General features: G+C 45.3%; 1 pseudogene; it reads right to left on the bottom strand.

Moving 5' to 3' along the window:
- Positions 1–22,164, bottom strand: part of LOC134624184 (NACHT, LRR and PYD domains-containing protein 3-like) — a 189,929-nt pseudogene that overhangs the window by 123,854 nt on the left and 43,911 nt on the right.

The following is a 22,164-nucleotide window of genomic DNA, read 5'->3' on the forward strand; positions in this document are numbered from 1 at the left end:
GCTCACGGCTCATGATGTCATCAGTGTCCAGGCAAACAGCTCAATCTGATAAATGTATTGGTGCAGTTAAATGTATTAATTTAACTGCTGAATTTTGATCTAATTACTTTACAGAAAGATCCTGTGAAAAAGGAACATGACTTTTAAACTCATAAACAGTCTCACTAATCTAACATGTAACAAATCAAACCCCAAGAAGAGATAGAAAGTGATGCTGACAGCATTTATACTACAGGGCAACCACCTCAGATGTAACCTGCTCCACCAACAGCTTCATCTCTCCAAGTAGGAAACAGCCTGTAATCCTCACAGAGTGAGACACACATGGAGGATCTTCTATTCAGACAGTGAAACTGACTTTCAGGGGAAGAACATGGCTTTGATGATGAATTGGTGCTGGTGGGGGGATTAGTGCATGTGATCATGCATAACAGATGTTGAAAGATGTTTGATATCTCTGCCTCTGCTGATTTGACTTTTGCACAAGTTACATGTCAGTTTGGTATCATCTGCAGCACTGAATGTAAAATGCATCCACAGAGAACTGGATCAAGTTTTTTTGGCTGGTGGAGGACCAAGAGGGGGCTCAGCAGCACCAACACTCTTTTCTATTTGGTTGACCAAATCCATGTGGGGAGTTTCAGCTACGTTAATGAGTGACGGGAAGCTCTGCTAAGGTTAACTATCCTATAGTCTATATCTTGCTGTCTGCAAAAGACAGAGTAACTTAAATGCAGAGGTGGGTCGAGTATCCAAAAATTGTACTCAAGTAAGAGAAGCATTGCTTTAAAATATTATTACTCAAGTAAAAGTGAAAAGTAGTTGTCAAAAAAGTTACGCAAGTAGTAAAAGGAGTAAAAAGTATAGCGGTTTGCAAAAGTATTCGGCCCCCTTGAACTTTTCCACATTTTGTCACATTACAGCCACAAACATGAATCAATTTTATTGGAATTCCACATGAAAGACAAATACAAAGTGGTGCACACTTGAGAAGGGGAACGAAAATCATACATGATACGAAACATTTTTTACAAATAAATAACTGCAAAGTGTGGTGTGCGTAATTATTCAGCCCCCTTTGGTCTGAGTGCAATCAGCTGCCCATAGACATTGCCTGATGAGTTCTAATGACTAAATAGAGTGCACCTGTGTGTAATGTAATGTCAGTAGAAATACAGCTGCTCTGTGACGGCCTCAGAGGTTGTCCAAGAGAATATTGGGAACAACAACACCATGAAGTCCAAAGAACACACCAGACAGGTCAGGGATAAAGTTACTGAGAAATTTAAAGAAGGCTAGGGCTATAAAAAGATTTCCCAAGCCTTGAACATCCCACGGAGCACTGTTCAAGCGATCATTCAGAAATGGAAGGAGTATGGCACAACTGTAAACCTACCAAGACAAGGCCGTCCACCTAAACTCACAGGCCGAACAAGGAGAGCGCTGATTAGAAATGCAGCCAAGAGGCCCGCGGTGACTCTGGACGAGCTGCAGAGATCTACAGCTCAGGTGGGGGAATCTGTCCATAGGACAACTATTAGTCGTGCACTGCACAAAGTTGGTCTTTATGGAAGAGTGGCAAGAAGAAAGCCATTGTTAACAGAAAACCATAAGAAGTCCCGTTTGCAGTTTGCCACAAGCCATGTGGGGGACACAGCAAACATGTGGAAGAAGGTGCTCTGGTCAGATGAGACCAAAATGGAACTTTTTGGCCAAAATGCAAAACGCTATGTGTGGCGGAAAACTAACACTCGACATCACTGAACACACCATCCCCACCGTCAAATATGGTGGTGACAGCATCATGCTGTGGGGGTGCTTCTCTTGAACAGGGACAGGGAAGCTGGTCAGAGTTGATGGGAAGATGGATGGAGCCAAATACAGGGCAATCTTGGAAGAAAACCTCTTGGAGTCTGCAAAAGACTTGAGACTGGGGCGGAGGTTCACCTTCCAGCAGGACAACGACCCTAAACATAAAGACAGGGCAACAATGGAATCGTTTAAAACAAAACATATCCATGTGTTAGAATGGCCCAGTCAAAGTCCAGATCGAAATCCAATCGAGAATCTTTGGCAAGATCTGAAAACTGCTGTTCACAAACGCTGTCCATCTAATCTGACCGAGCTGGAGCTGTTTTGCAAAGAAGAATGGGCAAGGATTTCAGTCTGTAGATGTGCAAAGCTGGTAGAGACATACCCTAAAAGACTGGCAGCTGTAATTGTAGCAAAAGGTGGTTCTACAAAGTATTGGCTCAGGGGGCTGAATAATTACACACACCACACTTTGCAGTTATTTATTTGTAAAAAATGTTTGGAATCATTTATAATTTTCATTCCACTTCTCACGTGTACACCACTTTGTGTTGGTCTTTCACCTGGAATTCCAATAAAATTGATTCATGTTTGTGGCTGTAATGTGACAAAATGTGGAAAAGTTCAAGGGGGCCGAATACTTTTGCAAGCCACTGTAGTTGGTGAAAAGACTACTCAAATAGTGAGTAACTGGTTGAAATGTCTGATTTATTTTTTTAAAGCAACGCTATCAGACAAATAAATACACAAATTGTTGTATTTTCAAAAGAAATATATGTAAAAACATCAATGAATTAAGGCACATCAATTCTAATTTCCAGATTTCTGTTTTTCACAACATTAAGCCTTTTTAACCAATATCTACAGTAAATAATATAAATATATAAACAGTGCAAACCATTTCCAGTGACAAGTTTTGCTCACTCACAATTTTGCCCAAAAACACAGCCATGAATAAAGAATTGTACAAAAACACCGTTTAACAGCAACTTCTTCCAACAATCCAACAACAGTTTGGTGAAGAACAATGCATCCAGCACGATGGAGCACCGTGCCATAAGGCAAAAGTGATAACTAAGTGGCTTTGGGAACGAAACGTTGAAATTTTGGGTCCATGACCTGGAAACTCCCCAGATCTTAATCCCATTGAGAACTTGTGGTCATTCCTCAAGAGGAGGGTGGAAAAACAAAAACCCACTAATTCTGACAAACTCCAAGAAGTGATTATGAAAGAATGGGTTGCTATCAGTCAGGATGTGGCCCAGAAGTTGATTGAGAGCATGCCCAGTCGAATTGCAGAGGTCCTGAAAAAGAAGGGCCAACACTGCAAATGCTGACTCTTTGCATAAATGTCATGTAATTGTCGATAAAAGCCTTTGAAACGTATGAAGTGGTTGTAATTATATTTCAGTACATCACAGAGACAACTGAAACAAAGATCTAAAAGCAGTTTAGCAGCAAACTTTGTGAAAACTAATATTTGTCTCATTCTCAGGTTTGGTTTAAATAAAAGAAGTACAAGTGTTTTTGGCTTCAGAGTGTTTCTTTTCAGCTGGGTGACAAATGGACTCGAGGTACAGAATGAATAACGCAACACTGTTTAAAATGGCACTGTGATATTTTCTTAAGCCAGAGCTTTTAGTTGATGATTTATGTTGTAATTCATTATTGGTTTATTCAAGTAATAATTGTTATTCTCACTGTTTTCTAGTTATTTAGAAGCACACACACCCACACATATGCACACACTCCCATACTCTGAGTATGCCAATTGCTACTACTGGCCTGCTGTTAATGTTCATTATCTGGAAAGCACTCTCTGACCAGAGTCTTTGTCCTGAGGGAGCTATCACATCTCAGAGGTAACTCTCTAACAGACACTGAGGTCAGGACAGAGAAGTGAAACCTTGTGAGGAAGTTTGGATGAAATAAAAGCAGAAATGGAGTTTGGGCTTTAGAAACATGTAGCAATGTTTGTTAGAGGCTTTCTGTCCTTTTACTGAGCACAGCATTAAATGTTTCTATTTAATGTGATGTTTCTATTGTAGTGACAGTTTAAACTGGTTCCACTGCAGATCACAGAAACACTCAGTGTGTTAGTGGAAGTTGTTTTTAGCTGAGCTGTGTCCTTAATCCAATCTGCAGTGAACAGTTTGCTGCAGAGCAGGAAGCCTCTTCATGACAAACTCATGTTATACTTTATCAGCTCCATGTTTCATCTTCTACTTGTTTTAACTGGAAACTTTGACTACCTGTCTCACTACAGTGAATAACTGCTCTTCTTTAATGATTTGTTTGGAGCTGATTTTACAGATTCATTTAGATATAATCAGTTCAAACTTGTTTCCATCAAATTCATCATTATTCTCTAAATGTTTCACTGACTGCAGAAATAAATAATGTATCAAAGGCTTCACAGTCTGTGGGCCCACTGTGGGTCCTGAATGATTTCCATGTATCAAACATCATCACTTACACACTGAGTCACAGTCACCTGACTGATCCTGTAGATGGAGGACAGATGTTTATTACAGTTACAGCTGTGGAGGAGATGTGAACATTAGTTTTTATTGCACACAAGAAAAGGAAAAGCATGAGGCTAAATTTCAAACTGAGCCAAACAGCCCCCTTCTGTTAAAACATGTACCAGTGCACAAAGCTCTAAAGACATGGATGACCCGGTTTTGTGTGAAAGAACTTGTCTGGCCTGCACAGATTCCTGACCTCAATCCGACCGAAGATCTTTGAGATGAATTATAGTGAAGACTGTGATCCAGTCCTTCACATCTAAGATTTGCATCTGACTGCACAAATGTGTTTCATTACGAAGAGTCAAAAATTCCCATAAACACTTCTAAACCTCTGGAAACCTTTCCTAGAAGAGCTGAAGCTGTTAGAGCTGCAAAGGTTGGGTCTACATCTTTTAAACTCTACAGATTAAGACTGGAATGACACTCAAGTCCCTGTGTTAAATTGTGTAATTTTTTTCAGCCAGGTCTCCTGTTTTTAATTTCAATAGGATTTTCCTGGTTTAATAAAGGTTAAATAAAATAAAAAATGAAACACTGGAAAAAAACAACAACTAGTATGATCTCAGGAATTCAAAAGAATTCAAAAGTATCTGTATCAAAAATCTTCCACTGACAACAAAGAAAACCTTGACAGTACAAAAAACTTCAGCCTGTTTTTGTTCTAAAGTTTGCTTTTTTTTCAAAGTTGTTTAGGATTTGTGAGCTTCAGAAGTCTAACTTCACCTCAAGTAAACCTGGTGACAACAGTTGCATGCACCTGAACACACTGGTGAGTTTTTGTGCATGTTGTGTCATCTAACCAAACTGACTGTTATTGAAACCTGAGTGATGTACAAGTTAGAACTGGTCTGGTTCACTGTGGTTAGTGTTCATGTGACATTTCCACTGACTGCTGGGCAACAGTTCATGCTGACACCTTAATATTTCTTGAGAGGTAAAGAAAAAAAAATCAAAAAGCAGGAAACAGTCTTTACCACAGGCCCAGTCAGCTGATCATGACTGCATCATGAACAAAAATCCTCATGCTTTCAGTCACCTGACTCCCACAGTTCCCTCACATTTTTTCACTTCCCTGCTCGGCCTCAGGAAGCTGCCATCTTGTTCTTATTCCATCTCTATATTTAGCTTATTGTTCTGCTTTCTGTGTGGGAGCTTCTTCAAAAATCTAAAAAGTTCTTTGAAAACAAAGTAAGAACATTTGTAAAATCAGTCCAAAATAACAGAGTGAAGAGCAGCAGATGTAGCACAGAGGACACAAAAAGGAAGGAAAGAAGGAAAAAAGGTCCATCTGTGTCCTTTCAAACAAACAAGCATCAACGTCCAGGACTGAAACACGAATCCACTGAGAAACTGAGCGCTCCACCATCCGCTTCAAATACACTCACTCCAGACAGGCCATCTTTGATATCCAGTCTATGCTCTGGGCTCCTGCAGCCTCTCCTTCAAAGCTATGAGGCTTTCTGTCTGCACTGACTCTCTGCTTCTTCACACCTGCTCTGAATAAAGCTGTCCCAGTTTGTACATATGTACACAGTATGGATCCAGAATCCAGCACACAAACAATCCTAGTTCTTCAAACAGAAAAAAGGCATTAGCACTTAGAAAAACCCAAACAAATGAAAGTTGAGAGCTTTCAAATCTTCTGGGATCCTCAGGCTGGGAATTCCAGTCATAATGTGTGGAGCTCAAAGGCCAGATCAACTTTAGTGACTAAACAAGTGTTTGGGAGCACTAACGAGGCCACTCCAGAAGGTCTGAGTTAGCGAGCGGCTCATGGAGTCAGCATCTGTGATACAGGCAGGAGCCTGACCGTGGAGGGCTTTAAAGGTCTGAAGCCTTGCACTTTAATAGAACAGAACAGTCAGATTTCTAAAGATATAATGGAAAATTATAGCATAGAGGCAGCTTCCTCTCATCTCATGGTACACAAGTCCACACAGAATCAAGGAATTACCCGGCCCGTCAGAGCAGACTCTGAAAAGAAAGCAACATTCGCGACGTCCGCGCCGTTGGCACGGCACCCCACAGCCGGATGTCGGGGCATGTAAGCCACTGGCAGTGGTGAGTGAGAGGGACCCTGTTTCTGCTTTGTCAGATACAAGGACCATTTATTCTGGGGCTATTTTTTGTGTTTCCACTGAAGATAATAGTGGTTTCTCTGTTTCATCCATGGCCATTGCTTCAAATACTGACTCTCCTGAGCCCACGCTCTGTGATAATGACTGTGTCCACTCCCTTGTCCCATCCTCACTTCCACCCCAGCCAAACGTCAAGTCTGAAACATGGCCCGCAGTTCAGTCAGCAGCCCAGCTGCCTGCAGTTCAGTCAGCCACTCCACCACCTGTAACACCTCCACTACCATCATCTTCGCTACCTGTAGCTCAGTTGCCACTAGTTCAGCAGCCTGCCCACTCATTCATTCAGTCACCATCCTCACCATCTCATTGGAAGCAGGGAACACACTTCATGAAAACTTAAGCTGGTTCTCAAAAGCTGTTCATCTTCGAGGAAGTAACTCCCTCCAGGGCCTCCCCAGAGGCTTGGTGTCAGTCACCAGCCAACTCTGGACCCCTAGAGGTTAAGCCACCATGTCCAGCAATTTCACCTGAGAACTTTACTGAGCAGTCTCAGCCGTCATCCCCTGCTGAGAGCTCCAGTGAATTCACCCATCCGCCTCGGTCCTCTGCTGAGTGTGTTGGAGAACACTTTCAGCCCTCCGAGGACTGCATTGTGCTCAATAAACCACCTTCACTCCTCCACGACTGCCTGCGATTGGATCCTCCTTTATTTTTCCACACGGCTCACTCCACTCGCCGTGACAGACAGGAGACTTACAGTTTTTGCCCACTGCTTGAACACTATAAACCCATGCTTAGACTAAAGTAACACAACTTGAAGCTTTTGTTACCATACCTCAAACACCTTTATGCAACACACATGGTCCTGCATACTACACTCTATTTCATACATAAGACACTTCGTTCAAAAATGAAATTTCAGGGTGGCATTTGGAAAACACGTGTATCCAAAATACAAAACACATCGGGTAATTGCAACCACTCAAATACACACCTGAAGGCACTTACTTGCAAAACTGAACACCAATTAGCCAACTACAAAAAGCCCTCAGTTTAGCGATTTCAAGAACTTTGCAAGCATGGATGGAGGGAGAGCAAGAGGAAGAGGAGGAAGAGGAGGAGGTCAAAGAGGCCATGCACGGACCCATATTTCTGATGATATAAGAGCAACTTTGATGGACCATGTCATCAACCATGGCCTGACCATGAGGGAAGCTGGGCAGAGAGTCCACCCACATCTAAGCCGCTTCACAGTGGCATCTGTAATACGAACATTCCGAATAGAAAACAGGTATGTCGTCACCTCTCTACCTTCTACTCTACTCAGATGGTTTTTATAGCACTGTTCTACAGTATATCACATTACCATATCAAGTGTACAGGATATTGCAGGGTGCTAATGCTCCTTTTGCAGCCAAAGTGGTAGTTTTTGTGAAACACACCATGATTACTTATATTGAAGTACAGTATTGTACAGTGGATGATACAGTATATACAGTAAAGTACTGTAAGAAAAATAAGCAAACCGATGACAATATGTGGTTGTATTGCTCTAGAATGGCTCGAAGACCTTCTGGGGGAGGACGCCAACGCCTGTTCACACAACAGCAGGAACTTGCCATTGTGGACCTAGTGAGGGCAGACAATGCCATCTGTCTCCACCAGCTACGAAAGACAATACTTGCAGATAGGCAAGTGTTCAACAACATAAACCATGTGAGCATCACCACCATCAGACGCATCTTGGGAAAACACAGCATCACTGTTGTGGAAATTTCTTAACAAAGCCTGCAGACACGATGAGCGGTTAAAAACCCAACACTTTATTTCCCATGCATGAGGAGAGACGTCAGTCAGGGGGCACTGAAAGTAGTCTCTAACAATGAACAGTTCAGGTCCTTTTTTTATACACAGTCACAGAACAAAAGGCTTTTACAGTTGCAGTTCACACCTTGGCTCTAAGCAGACAGACTCTCCGTCACCTGTGTGAATCTCCCCCACTCTGGGGTCAAGTCTTCCTGTGTGAGCTTCCGTCTCCTGAGAGACATTCACCAGTTTCTCACCGTCTGTCTCCCAGCGTGAATGAGGTGTGAACCAGACATACTAAACTAAGTAACATGAAAGCATTTCATCAAGACAATACATTAAAAAGAGATCCCACAACCCATACTAAACTAAGTAACATGAAAGCAAGACAATACATTAAAAAACAATACACTAAAGAGAAATCCCACAACAGTTCCCACCCTCTTGATTGCATCTCAATCACTAGTACCAAGGATTTCTCTTCCTAACATTCTGTTAATTACATCAGCAATATTGCACAATCAAAAGGTTTCACAATATGCATCATTCTTACAGTGTCAGGAAAATAGTTTCACTCATCACAATCATCTTCGCTTTCGCTATCATCAATGTAATCTTCAGCCTGCAATAGGGGAAGCTGCAATTTGGGAGACTCGCTTTCTTTTGTTAGTGCCACTGTGATTAATCTACTCAATAGGGTTCGGAGGCATGGGATCAGACAGCAACCGCAGCATGTGAGAATGGCAATAAAAGTGGCTATGGACATTAGCAACGACATCACTATGGCCTTATACTTCCCAAACTGTCTGTTGAACCACCCGTCATGCCGGAATCCTCTGTCATTTGGGATGACAGTGTTCGCAAACCTTCCAAGGCTCTGGTTACAGTGCCATCTGGGGCGGTGTTGTTTGGAATGAAAGTGCAGCACAGAGGACCTACCATAGTGCAGACCCCCCCCCCTTTTCAGCCAAGAGCATGTCCAGAGCCATTCGATTCTGCCAGGCCATCAAGGATGCGGCAGCCAGCTGTTCAGATAGGCCCGCCACTGCATCCCGTGTCAGATTGGCCAGCCGTTGGACGTTGTAATGTACATAATTGATTCTGTCCACATTCTTATTTGGAGTTACCCATAAGAAGATGGACTCAAACCCTCCTGCAACCTGGTTGGCCAATTTAAACTCATCAGGGACACCTCTGGGGACACCTATAGCATCTATATAAGTTGGGGAGTTTTTAGTTAAATCAAAATCTTCCGTTGTGGTCCTACGGGCCCTTCTTACATGGGCCTCTGCAGAGGCGTGGGATCCTGCTAACACTACAGGGAGTGCCAACCTCACAATGGTGCAGGTTCCTGACCAGCTGCTGGGCAGAGTGTCTCTTAACACCTTGTCCCCGCACCACCAGAACAGATCGGCTCGAGCCACATTAATGCTGCTCATATTCTCCCATTTTGTGACATTTATTATTTTAGCACACCATGAACTTTCAGGAGCTCCTACGGGGGTGGCATTTACTCTAGCTAGGCACGTATAATTTCCCGCCTTTGGGGAGAACACAGGGGGGGTAACACTTTTCCTTACCACTGGGAAAGGAGTACTCAATACAGCGCAATCATGGTCCACCCTCTCCCTCATGTGGAGGTGAAGCATACAATCAAAGCCTGGCCTGTCCTCCCAAAACAATAAAGGGGCAGGCACAGTGAGCAGAGCAGGCCACACAGTCTGTCATGTTGTTTACCCCGGCTGTGTATGTTATCCAGTCAAGCCAAGTATTTTTGTCTATGTAACCCGTCTCTATTTGCACAACATTCTCTGGGGAGGTGATGTTCAGATAATTTACAAAAGGGTCCGCCAGTGGTCTGAACATTTGCTTGGCTATGGTGGCGGTGACCTCTGTTGCATTAGCAGGGGTCATACTGTGGTTTGGGCTTAATGTATGATGTAGTCTTACCTTTATTATGCCCATTGTGTCTACACCGGCCTGGTCCACTCCTATGATTAAATAAAAGGAGTCTTCTTTGGAGTCGTGACATTGTCCTGGGAAATTTGGTCTCCTGGAAAATGGGTTCCAATTCAGATTCTTAATTGTTAGCAGTAATGGGTTCAGGCCGGTACCAGTCGCCAATTGGGCTCTAACAAAGGAAAAACTGTTCTTACTTTTTATCTTACCCTCTGTTGATTTTACCTGTTCTCCCCAGTACCCCGGCCTGGAATGCCACCACACAAAACTCCAACTTGGACACCACTTCTGGTGTCCCGGAACGCCATGTCCAAATATGCACAAATAAACATCATAACCTCTCCAGCTCTCATTATAGCCTTTACAGTCTATCACATTGCACAGATCAAAGCTGAAGGTCTGGGTAGTCGCATACGTATAGTGTAGCTCAATGTATCCGCCATACTCAGTAAGGCATTTGTCTCTCATGTCGTGGGCTGCTCCTTCTGTTGCCCGAGCCTCCCTGGATGTTGACATGGTGCTCGGCTGCTGATCTCTCCAGAGGCTCCACCAGAGGGCAACAATTAGCCCACTGAAGAGCATCAGAGCTACCCCAATGATGAGGTGTTTCCTGGCTTGTCGCATTGTTGCAGGTAGGGGGTAGACTGCCTACTACCTGAATGAGGTGCGGGGATTATTCTGCCCCGTTTGTCTTTTCTGGTTGCTCCTCCGTTCTGGGTGGTTCTCCTCCAAACAGCTTACAGTGGCTGGCGTGGATCCAAGTAACTCGTTCTCCAACCTTTACCGCTGTTTGTGTGGTCAATAGGACTTGGAAAGGGCCCAGCCACCGCTTCGCCTTCCAGTGTCTCCTCCTGAAATCCTTCACTAGCACCCAGTTTCCCGGTTTGAATGGGTGCAGGGGTCCTTCTGCTGGCCTGGGCAGGGCTGCTTTCACTGCTCGGTGTACCTGAGAGAGAGTCCTGGAGAGATTTTGACAGTACACAATCATTTCGCTGTTGCACAACTCTGTGGACATGCCAGTCCATTTGGGGGGTTCTGCTCCCATTCTGGCAGGTCGTCCATACAACACCTCATAAGGGCTGAGGTGTGCTGGAGGTCTTGTTCGCGTGCGCACATACATTAGCACGAGGGGAAGTGCTTTTGGCCACGTGAGGCCAGTTTCTTCACAGCACTTTACCAGCTTGGACTTTAACACTACAATTACTGAGCCTTTTTTCCCTGGTGCAAGTCCCTACTACTAGATTTACTGGCCTGCGCAGATTTGCGTAAATTCCCCCCGACCTTAACACCTCTTGGCACCCCGCTGAGATTTTCACAGGTCGTCAGCTCCATTGTTCTCCTGCTTTTGTTGTGCAAACACACCCTCCCCCAACCCCTAACCATGAGAGATTCAAGTTTTTCCTTCCCTGCAAGGCTGCTTTCCTTCCTTACCTGCCTGCATGCCTGTCCATAAACATATATACACAGAGTTGTACATATATTTATATATTTATATAGCCACACCTTATATAATATGCATAAAGTCTAGTTATACACACAGACACATCTATATCATATATACACACACACACACACACACACACACACACACACACACACACACACACACATATATATATATATATATATATAGTTATACACACACATACATAGTTATACACACACACATATATATATATATGTGTATATATGTGTATATATATATAAAATGTTTGTATAGTGCACTTTCTATACCTTGCTCTGTCCACTTTTTTGCAATGACAATGCAGATTTTCCACTTGTGGGACAAATAAATGCAGATTTGCTGTGTGTGTGTGTGTGTGTGTGTGTGTGTGTGTGTGTGTGTGTGTGTGTGTGTGTGTGTGTGCAACATTGGCATTTGTTTACTTAGATCCAAGGCAGGCCAAACCTCTGTGTTACAACCTACATACAAAAGACAGACATTCACAATGTATGGGTACACAAGTCTGTTTTATTTCAAAGTCTTTCAAACTTTGAAACGAACCTTGGTAGGGAACAGCTGTTCCCTACCAAGCATTTCTTGCAGCTGGCAACAACGGTCGTGCATTCAGTATAGTTGTGACTTCCGCAAAAAATGTGGTCAAAATCTCATGAGTAAGTTGAAGCATTTCTATCAGGCATTTCTGAAAGTTGTAACACAGAGGTTTGGCCTGCCTTGGATCTGAGCAACTCTGAGTGAGCAAATGCAAATGTGCCAGGCCTCAAGGACAATGGGTGGTTTGCACAACAAAAGCTGTAGGAGAAACAAGCTGACGACCTGTGAAAATCTCAGCAGGGGTGCTTAACACCTCGGGACTTGCACCAGAAAATAAAAAAGCCAGTAATTCTAGGGGGTATTGGGTTTAGGGAAGTTACGCAAATTTGCGCAGGATAGTAAACCTAGTGTTAAGGAGCCGTTCATTCTCTCCACAGCACCTCCAGATTGTGGGTGATATGCACAGTGTGTTTGCAATTTGAAACCTAGTTGCTTGCTGATCTCCTTCAATGCCTGGTTCACAAAGTGAGTACCATTATCACTTGTGATTTTTCCCGGGATACCCCATCTGGGAATTATTTCTGACAGGAGGGCTTTTGCCACTGCACTGCTGTCTGCACTTTTAGTGGGGAATGCTTCTACCCACTTAGAGAACATGTCCACTACTACTAGACAATACTTCTTCCCCTCGGCTGGTGTCAATTCAATGAAATCCATCATTAGATGGTCAAAAGGCATGTCTGGTGGGGGATGTGCTGCAGTGTTTACCTGTACTGGGCGTCCCACATTGTTGGTCGCACAAATGAGACACTTTTTGCAGTGCCTCTCAGCTGCTGTGGAAAACCCTTTGGTGAACCACAGCGATGTTACTGCTTGGAGCATCCCCCCTTTGGACGCATGGTCTAACCCATGTGTCCATTTTAGAAACCAGGGGAAGAAGTGTTTAGGTAGACATGGGCGGCCGTCAGGAGATCGCCAGACAGAGTCGACCAGTGTGCAGCCATGTTTGCGCCAGAGAGTTTTCTCTGGCTGGGAGGCAAATGACTGTACAGCAGGAAGATCAGCAAGGTTAGGTGTGGACAGTGGTGCCAAGACAAGTTGGAAAGGTAGGCCTCCTTCGGCTGCTGCTTTGGCTGCTGCATCGGCGGCTGCATTTCCTTGGGAGACAGAATCAGTTTTACCTGTGTGTGCTGCACACTTCACTACAGCAATGCGGGCAGGCAGGAGGATGGCATCCAGCAGCGCTGCTACCTGGTTAGCATTGAGGATGGGCTTCCCATCAGATTTCAGGAACTTTCTGTGCCTCCACAAGGCCCCAAAATCATGCACCACACCGAACGCGTAGCGAGAGTCGGTGTAGATGGTGGCCGACTGACTCTCCGCAAGTTTACAGGCTTCTGTGAGCGCCACAAGTTCTGCAGTCTGTGCTGAGAAGTGTCTGGGCAATGAGCCTGAAACGAGAGTGGCATGATCAGAACACACAGCAAAACCCACCCGGTTAGTCCCATGTGAATCACGTGAGGAGGAGCCATCTACATATAACACTATGTCAGAGTTCTCGATGGGAACATCTAACAAGTCAATCCGAGGTGTACAAGTTTCACCCAATACAGCAGTGCAGCTGTGTGGTTCACCATCTTCTCGTGTGGGGAGAAGAGTGGCTGGGTTAAGTGTTGTGCATCGTTTCACTGTGATGTTGGGCATGTCAAGCAGTATGGAAGAGTACCTGAGCCAGCGAGCTGCAGAAAGGTGTGAAGTTTTCTGCTCCAGCAAAATGAGAGAAACTGCATGGGGTACCTGCACTGTCAGAGGAGAGTACCCTACAATGTCACGTGAGGCGAGCACGGCCTTCTCACACGCAGCTACTGCTCGTAGGCATCCAGGCAGTCCTGCAGCTACGGGGTCAAGCTTGGAAGAGTAATAACCCACCGGGCGAAGTGAATCACCATGCTGCTGTAAAAGAACAGAAGACATGAAACCATTCTTTTCATCCACCATTTGTGTGTATGGTTTGGATGGGTCTGGAAGCGCTAAAACGGGCGCTGTTTGCAGCAGTTGTTTCAAGGAAGTGAAGGCAGCTTCAGCCTCTGGTGTCCAAGAAATGCGATCATTGGCTGACAGACTTGCACCATGAATGAGCGCAGTAAGTGGAGCCTCCACAGAGGAGTAGTGTGGAATGAAATTGCGGCAGTATGATGTGGTTCCTAGGAATGACATCATCTGTTTTTTGGTGTGGGGTTTTGCAATGGTCACCACAGCTTCCACCCTCTTGGAGGAAATCTGGTGAGAGTTGTAAGAAATCACATGCCCTAAGAATGTGACTTGCTCTTTACAAAACTGTAGTTTTGACTTACTAGCCTTGTGGCCCTTGTGATGCAAATGTGTCAGTAAAGTGAGAGAATCTGCCAGACACTGCTCTTGTGTGGGTGCACACAGTAGCAGATCATCGACATATTGAAGTAACACTGTGCCTTGGGAGAGGATCAAGTCTGACAGGGAGTCTCTTAAGGCGGCATTGTAAATCGTGGGGGACTCACAGTAGCCTTGACACAACCGAGTGAATGTGTAAGCTTTCCCCTGGAACTCAAAAGCAAACCAGAACTGGCTATCTGGGTGAACTGGAACAGAGAAGAATGCATTAGTCAGGTCAGCAACAGTAAACCACATAGCATCAGCTGGTATTTGGGACAAAATGGTGTGGGGGTTCGGAACCACGGGGGCTCTGGGGATCACAGCCTTGTTCACAGCTTGTAAGTCCTGCACAAACCGCCACTCAACAGGCTCATTTGGTCCTCTGATTTTCTTCACAGGGAATAGTGGAGTGCGAACTGGAGAGGTGGGGCATGGGATAATTACTCCAGCCTTTAACAGGGATTCAAACACAGGAGTAATTCCCTCTATGGCTTCCTGTTTCAGAGGATATTGTCTTTGGCATGGTCTAAAAGAGGACTTTGGAGTGATTACCACAGGCTCACAATCTTTAATTAGGCCTACATCATACTTAGATGAGGCCCACAGGCCGTCAGGCACCTCTGTCAGCAGGGGGTGTGAGGAGTTTAGAGGAGGTGTCGTTTGAAGTAGACAGTGTGAGACAGCTATGTTCACTAGCTCAACTGAGCGGACACAATGGACTGTATATGTCATGGTTTTTCTGTAGGCTTTCATTTCTCGAGAAAACAAAACTATGGGATCCTCTGTAGGTTCCCAATCGCAAGCGCGGTAGCACCGGTGCATAAATTCTCCCATGTCTTCCCACTGGCAGCTGTGAGCTTTTGCTAGGGGAACATGTGGGACGGATGCATCCATAGTAAACATGTTTCTTTGCTCATCAGTGAGAGAAATCGCAAGCGCAGCAAATGTGGAGCTCCAAAACATACATGTCACAGTTAGTAAATCATTTTCGGTTCTGGACCATTCTTCCTCATAACTGTCATCAGGGCCATGCAGAGAAAAGTGAGATGTGCAACTCAACTCTCCAGGAGCCATAAAACAGACATCTGGAGGCATGCGGTTGCGAGTCGCTTGTATGAATTCTGTAACAAGCGGCCCCTCCTCCAGCTTCCACCCGTAAGCGAAAGCTGGGGTCACAGGGTTATATTTCACCATCATATAATCATAGTCAGATTGTGTGATTGTGATGCCATTATAGCAGGAGATTAAACTTATGTTCAGTTTGCACATCAAATCTCTGGCAAGCAAATTGACAGGGCACAGGTCTGACCACAGAAACTGGTGTGTGAATTTTCTACCCTGTCCGTCTACACAACACAGGGGTATGGTGAAATTTTCTCTCTGTATGGTTCCTGAGGCGGACACAGAATGAGTGAACTTTTCACCCAGCACGGGCTGGGGTGAGAGAGAATCTGAGCGTAGTACAGAGTGGGTGGCCCCGGAATCTACAAGAAATTCTACATCCTGGTTACAAACTAACATTTTATACAAGGGCAGTGATTTATAAGGTGCGCTATTTAAATGTACATATGTACCAGCTGGAGACAAAGAAACGTGTTCCATATGCTCAAAAGTGTGGTGTATTAAAGTGTGTGTGTGTGTGTGTAAAACACTTTCTACATCAATGGGTGTGTGTATGTGTGTGTGATTTTCACTTCCCTGTTCTGATGAGGTGGGCAAACCACAGCCTGAAGCGTACTCTGGCGTCCTTTCCCCCCAGTGTCAGTCCGCCTGCACCCATCGCCTGCCCTGCGCTTGGACATTTTGGTGTTGATGATGTCCGCGTCTGGGATAGCCTCGGTTAGGGCAATTCCGCTTCCAGTGTCCATGCTCGCCACAGAAAAAACAGGCTTCTGGATCCCCTCCCCACTGTTGTCGTTGTGGATCTCGCCGATCACGTCTTGTTCCCTGGCCTCGGCCATGCCAACTGCCTCTGTCATGGGAATCTCCGTGTGAGGTTGTCGCGGCTTTATACAGCGTTAAGGCTGCATTGTGGAGGTCTGTGCTCTGCTTTTCCTCTTTCTTGCTTTTCCTCTCATCAAGATGGTTCTGAGCATGGCGGGCATGGCGTCGCAGTTCCGTTAACCGAGGTTCATCTTCTCCCCCCACATATGAACGCCTCACCTCGGCTGCCACGTCTGGTCTCAGTCCCCGGAAAATATGGCCGCAAAGATGGTGCTCATATGTGGAGGCGGAGGTGCCCGTGATGTCATCTTTGGGTATTCCAGCATTAACTTCAAACACAGTTGTCATGCGATGTATGAAATCGTCCACAGATTCATCCTTTCTTTGCTTGCAAACCTGAATCTTTGCCATGTCCACCTTGTCCGGGAAAACCTCCTTTAGCTTATCCATTAGGTGTGTTACTGCAGTACAATATTCACGGTTTTCTCCATGCTCATAAGTCAGGTGTCGTATCCTCAGCGTAGGATCAGGCAAGTGAGGCGATATTTTCCTCAGGTCGCATGGTTTCAGCTTGCCTGCCACTGCGCATCTAATTTCTTGGCCCGTGGGGCGATATTCTCGGCAGAAAATTAGGAGCTGCTCACCGAACTTTGCACCCGACATGAGGGGGTCAGGCAGATGGCTTGTGGCGTCAGCGATGTCTGACTGTGTCCACGGTCTGTGAACTAAAATAGGTCCCTCGGGTCCCGCCACTTCCACCATTTGGGAGCTGCAGGCTTTCTCCTTTTGCCTGCCGCTGTCTCTGCGTTTTATGCCCGGTCTGGAAATTTTCGACCTCCTCGCTGCTGTCTGTGTCGTCTGTATCGTCCCGCTCGTCATCAGTGAAAGAATATTCAGGCTGATCCGTGGCAAAAGGCAGGGCGTAATATCCATGGCGGTTGTCCTTACTTCTGTTCTTTCCTCTCACAGCTCTCGTCGCTTCAGCTCGCGGCGCGCTCCGTGTGTGGCTGAGCGCTGTCTCGGATCTGAGTGTCATTTTTTTCGCTGTATCCTGGCGGGGCCGTCGCTCCTCAGTAGCGGGATTGGCGCTTGCATCCTCTGGCTGTGGGGCGCGTGGTGCAGAGCGGGATGGGGAGGGAAAGGAGTCCAGGTCCGCATCGGCTTTCAGGCCCTGCAAAACAGCCTGTACTGGGGAAGCACAAACAGTGCGTGAACAGGGAAATGGTGTTTTGTTCTCCGTGTTATACGGAGGTGGAAGAGGCGCTGAGGCAGATTCTGCGTCAGCCTCCCTTCCACGCACTTCTCTAGGTAATTCTTTCAGAGCTGCTTTGTTTTCTCTTCTTTCTGCTTCTCTCATCCACATTTTCAAGCATTCCCTCTCATCGCTTACTCTACGCAGATCTGCGGTCCTAACTTTCCCTTTCCCCAATAATTTTGCTTTTTCCTCCCGCAACTGTTCCTCTATTTTCTTTAACTGGTTAACACTCAGCGATCCCTTTTCAGGAAACCCGTTTACTTTTTGCCACATAACAACATATTTCATGCACCCAATTCCCCATTTCTTAACCATACAGTCAAATATTGAGTTTTGTCCCCAGCCTCCCTGTGGAACGTCTGCCGCTTTGCTGGATCTAGATCCCATATTTACATTCAGAGCGTCCTCTGCAATGGTCTTCTTCCCTTACCGGCAGAAAAGTGCTAAAATACCGTCACTCCACGTAGGAATGATTTCCCAACAGTGTACTCGAAACGCCGTCCCTGTGGCGTACTTGGACCGAACACAGGCCTGGGCCGGCTTCTCCCCAACTGCGTGCTCGAGCCACTGTCCTTGTGATGGGCCGTTCCCAACACAAGCCTGGGGTCTCAAACCACCAGGATTTTCCCTCCGGAGACTTGAACTCCGGAGTCGGCAGGCGTTCCCCTTGGCTAGACACAAAACTCTCTCGTGACTTGTATAAATGGTAGATACAGCTCACCGTTCTGCAGGAGTTTCCCCTCGATTCGTCAAGGTGATCTCGGTGGTCGCTGAAACACAGGCTCCGCAACTCTGCCTTTCTCTTTGCTTTAAACAGCTGGCAGGACCGAAGCGTTTTGCTACCTCGGGGTGATCAGCCGTCCCGGAGCCGTCCTTCAGCGAGAACACTGGATCACCCTGCTCACAGCGCCAAACTGTTGTGGAAATTTCTTAACAAAGCCTGCAGACACGATGAGCGGTTAAAACCCAAAACTTTATTTCCCATGCATGAGGAGAGATGTCAGTCAGGGGGCACTGAAAGTAGTCTCTGACAATGAACAATTCAAGTTCCTTTTATACACAGTCGCAGAACAAAAGGCTTTTACAGTTGCAGTTCACACCTTGGCTCTAAACAGAAAGACCCTCTATCACTTGTGTGAATCTCCCCCACTCTGGGGTCAAGTCTTCCTGTGTGAGCTTCCGTCTCCTGAGAGACATTCACCAGTTTCTCACCGTCTGTTTTCCCGGCGTGAATGAGGTGTGAACCAGACGTACTAAACTAAGTGACATGAAAGCATTTCACCAAGACAATACATTAAAAGACAATACACTAAAGAGAAATCCCACAACATCTCCATCACAGAGCACGTCCCAGTCTGCAGTCTCAGTCCTGCAGGGCCTCGCTGGCTTCCTGACTCCACCCAGTCAACAACAGGAAGTGTTTGCAGGAACAAAGTGAGGCTGTGGTCAAACAGGAGTTTTTATCTCCTGGCTCTGACTCTCACTGCGGCCCCGCTGCTGTGTCAACATGTGTTTGTGCTAAACAATGATGGAAAGTGTTATAAATGACTTGGTGGCCTCTGATCTGTCACAAACAGCTGAAACGTGTCTCTCATGAGTCACATGAAGGTTTCTGACAGAAAGGACAAAAAGTAGCTGCAGTCAGTTTGTGTCATTTTTATATTTATTCATCTGGGAGAAAAATCTGAGGGACATTAAAATGTGTTTTTCAACAGAGACAAGAACATAAATATAACGTCACAGGTAAATGAACATATTTCAAGTAAACAGCTGGACTGATCAGGTCCAAACACAGAGTGATCAACAAACAGCTGTCATATCTTTATATATCAGCTCTTTATAAATCCTGTTCACTGCAGTCTGTTTACTAATAATGTCAAACTGTTAGAAACACAGAAACATCAGAATCGTCTTTGTTGACATAAAGCTGTCTGGGATCCTTTGTTGTTCTTTTGATGCAGAGTTACATTATAAATATAAAGAGTTATTTCAGAGTCTCATCAGTTTTCCTGCATGTCTTTATTGAACACATCAGCAGGGCTGAAGCTCTCATGTTAAACACACACTGATCTATGGACACGTTCATGTGTTTCTAACAGAACCAGGCTGTTATCAGCTGCACTAACATGATGTCACACACACTGAATGTAACAGTGACATCATCACACAATCAGCTGTGATTGTTTCACTGTCATCAAACTAGTCAACAGGAAGTAGAATCAATAGAAACAATCATTTACTGACAGCATGTCTGATGGAAATAAGTGCAGATTATGTATGAAGTATAACTGCACACAGTAACTGTGTTACAATAAGGACTTAACAGCGCCCTCTGCTGGAGTGTTTCAGTACTGCATTAACTAGAATACACCACCTCCTCCTCCTCCTCACACCACCTGCTACAGCTCTACTCTTCTATGACTACAGTCATCCACAGCACTGATGTGAGGTCACATGGTTCATATGTAAGGAGCACAGAGACGTGCTAGCAGCTGACCTCAGGTCAGTTTAATGACTGTGAGCAGCAGCTGTGTTCTTGTCACTGTGACAGGGAGACACTCTCAGACACAGCGCTCATGTCAGCTTGTTCTCATGCAGGAGGATCAGGAGCTCCATGTTTGTCTTCATGTTTGAATCATGATGTGTTTGTGCCATCAGAGTCTGTCATGAGTACTCAGGGTTTCACAGCAGCTCTTCTGGATGCTGACGAGGACTCCAACCTCATGTTTCACCTCTCTGAGCTTCTGATGTCTGTGAACACTCGTGTTTCTTCTCTGGGCTCATCTGGACAAAAACACCTTTCTGTGTTTGGCTCCAGCCTCATTGTGACTGACAGGAAGTGTGTTATCCATGAGCTTCTTTGTTTCCTGCTGTGTTTCCTGTCTGTGGACAAACACGAGTGTTTCAGCTGAGGACTTGGTTCCTTCCACCTGTCCATACAGGACATCACGCTGTCTTTTCTCTTTAAATGCAGCTCCAGGTCCTTCCACGTGCTGTATTTGTGCAGTTTGTAGTGTGTCCTGGGAAACGTAGCACACATGGTGTTCTTCTGCTGTTTCCTCCTTTCACTGAGTGTGAAACACTGACGCTGTGCTGTTGTTCACAGAGCTGATTCTAGCTGCAGCTGGACTCTGTCATCTAACTGAATGTGTTGGTGCTGATCACGGGGCTCTGAGGGGGGAGCAGCAGGAGGACTCTGGATGCTGACGTCAGTGTATCTGTGGAAGCTCACACAGCGTCTCTGTCATTCAATATTGTGCTATATATTGTATCTATGCAAAGATGAACAGACTGTGTGTTCACTGGTCTCTGTGCTGCTGACTGCTGCAGCTCTGATGTCATCATCACTCCCTCCTCCACCCTCAGCAGTCCCAGCATGCTGCTGTGGTGCACCCCACCCTCACTCTACACCTGAGCCATAGACCACACCCTCCACCTCAATATACACCACAGTTTTCTCTGCTATGGAAATGAGATCAGGAGGAAATCATTATTATTATTATTTAATAAATGCTCACATTAATGTGGGCTTATTTGTTTCATATTAGAAACATTAGTTGAGTGTTTTTAGTATAAAATGGTGAAAGTCCCTCTTTTTGCTCCTCCCCCCACCTGTGGATGGACGGTGCTGTTACCGTGGTGACAGCTTGGATGTGTTTCAGTCCTGCCTGGTTATCACTGCAGGAATCTTTCACATTTATTACAGGTAATAACTCTGATTTTTCTGTGTATTATGAACTAAATGTATCCTGATACACACAGAGATGGATGAGCAGAGGTCACATGATGAAAGAACAAACATGGAGTCTTTGATTTATTTAGATATTTATTGATGAATGCAAACAAACCCTGACACTGAACCATCGTCCAGCAGAACAAACCTGATCACATGACCTGCTGACCCAAACAGTGAAAAGCTCCATGGCAACAACAACAAACAGCCTCACATATGTTAACAGAGGCTGTTAGAAGCACAGAGTCTTTACAGTCTTTCTCCTGTTTGTACACAGATCTCTGCACATCTTCATCACAGTTACTCACAGACGTGCAGAGTGTGTGGATATCAAAGCTAAGTTTCCACCATGTTTGTAGTCTGTACTGGGACTCATGGAGCATCTCTCTATGAGCACTCAGTGCTTTAAACAGTGAGTCCCAGTTTAACCAGCAGCCTTCACACCACACATCACACAGACATGGAAACTTCAAACCCTCAGACTGAAGTCACTGGCAGCCTCTGGCACCAGCGACTGCGCTAACAAACATACAGCAAACAGTGAAGGTTTGGTAGAGAAAGCTGGTTGGGTAATACCAAGTATGCAGCGAAGGAGGGGGGGTTACATTACTAGATGATTAAACATGAAACTATTGTGC

The sequence above is a fragment of the Pelmatolapia mariae genome, linkage group LG3_W (genome assembly GCF_036321145.2).
Source record: "Pelmatolapia mariae isolate MD_Pm_ZW linkage group LG3_W, Pm_UMD_F_2, whole genome shotgun sequence".
Classification (NCBI taxonomy): Eukaryota; Metazoa; Chordata; class Actinopteri; order Cichliformes; family Cichlidae; genus Pelmatolapia; species Pelmatolapia mariae.